Source organism: Nuphar pumila, chromosome 17, assembly GCF_984573655.1.
Source record: "Nuphar pumila chromosome 17, dmNupPumi1.hap1.1, whole genome shotgun sequence".
Classification (NCBI taxonomy): Eukaryota; Viridiplantae; Streptophyta; class Magnoliopsida; order Nymphaeales; family Nymphaeaceae; genus Nuphar; species Nuphar pumila.
Genome location: NC_143265.1, coordinates 80,205,313 through 80,207,255, shown reverse-complemented (window position 1 = coordinate 80,207,255; position 1,943 = coordinate 80,205,313). Strand labels below are relative to the sequence as shown.

At 38.2% G+C, this 1,943-nt stretch overlaps 1 pseudogene; it reads right to left on the bottom strand.

Annotated features, from left to right (window-relative positions):
* Nucleotides 1-282: 282 nt before the first annotated feature.
* On the bottom strand, nt 283-1,254 carry LOC149812421 (putative magnesium transporter NIPA8 pseudogene; annotated as a pseudogene).
* Nucleotides 1,255-1,943: the final 689 nt, after the last annotated feature.

Here is a 1,943-nt window from a genome sequence, read left to right as displayed (position 1 = left end):
ATGTTAGCTTAGCCATGACGATCCAATATTAACAGGCCAAAAACTACCTAACAGCAACCATGTCACAATGGCAGATGAATAGCATGTAATTGCAAGAAATGTACAGGGAGTGAAGTGTTGTGTAATGTAGTGATACCACATAATGATACACAAAGGGGATGCAACTATACTATGATGAATAGGGGTGGCTGTAATGCAATATATTGAAATTGCATATTTTGATGTGATTGGTGATATGAATCACATGGGAAATGGGTTTTTGTTGTGAAAATGCATATGAAGCTACAGTGAATCAAACACCTGATATTCTTGAAAATATACGAAACCTGTCCAAATGGAGAAAAAAGTTCATGCAATCTGAAACATGGGCACTATAAGGATTGCATCAAACAGTGCTAACCTTTCATTTAATCTGGCCATCCAGAAACCTGATGTACTAAGAAACAATAAAAACATGGAGTATGTAAACCAGCTATGCAACTGATATCGGCTACCAATGGTCAATCTCAACAGGTTGGACAGTGATTTTGCGAACAACATTGAGCATGACCCTATAGCTCTGGAAACAATAGCATAGGTGAAAGGCATCAACATATGCCAATAGGGGCTAAGATTGAAACCAAAAACTGAAAGTAAGAGCTCGCCTCTCCTGTATGTGTATTGAGCTACTCTAACAATTAAGATCAAGAGATACAAAAGGAATATGAGGTTGCTATACTTCTCCACCAACTGCTCAGGAATGTAAACAGGTGATTGATGGTTTCCAAAGGCAACAAGAAAAAGATTTCCAAGAACTATAAAAGCAGTGGCCACTACTACTTTGCCCGTAACTATTTTGTTTAACAGAAAATATGCAAATGCTAAATTAGAAATGAACTGAACTGATCCAAGGGCTGCAAGAAGTGATTGTGTTGCATATGCAAAGGAGATAAAGTTTAGGCAGTTTCCCAGTGCAAAAATCAGTAGGCCGGCTCACCGCGTTTGGAAACATATAATTGGCTTCAGAACAAGTTTTCCACCATTCCAAGAGGGATCTCGTTGAGGAAAATTAGATGGATCACCACTAGATGTAAGATGCACATGACCAAAAGATTGTTGCCTATCTATAGAACCATTTGACTGTAAAGAACCATATTCATTAAGCAAGGAAGAAGATGATGTTAATAGATGCAGTCCATTCTCAACAAACGGTCTCTGCTGGGTCAGCAGGAGGCCTGAAGAGTTTGATCCTAATAGATTAGACTGGCCATACATTTGGTTAGGAATTCCAGTTTGCTGCCTGATCGGATTTTGCTTTGAGTCTAAGTTATCCAAGCTAGTATTTGCATGTTGAGCTCCGGATTAAAGTGACCAAATATCATGGCTCATACTTCTTGAAATATTAGGTTGATTTGTGTTTCTTTTATATTGTTTCCCTTTAGTTTTATCAACAGCCCTACCATTATCGTATAACTTCTGACTACCTGAAAAATGATGTGTATGTTCAGTTTTTGGAAGTACAAACTTCATTTGGAGAGGCTTAGAAAAGGCAACTTTGAGTTTTTTTGTATTGTGTCCATTGGTTGGTTGTGCTAGATCACCCGAACCACTTTGCAATATCGGTGGATTAGGCAATGTTGGACCTCCAGACAACAAGTTTTTCCACAACCATACCGTCTTTGCAGGGAATGAAGAGAAGGCAGAAACACTCTGAGGTTGTGCAAGTATAATATTATATCTCCTCATGCGTAATTGGTGATGGTGTATGTTGTGAGGGTGAGATGATGGATGCTAGGGATGCAAATGATGTAAAGAGGAAAAGAGGATGCTCATATGCGCCGGATGCAGAAGAGAAATCAACATACGGTAAATGAACAAATGAATTGAAAAATGCTTAGGTGATATTTTGAAAACACAGATACATATGAAATTATAAAATGTGATGAAGATGAATGAATGCTGAG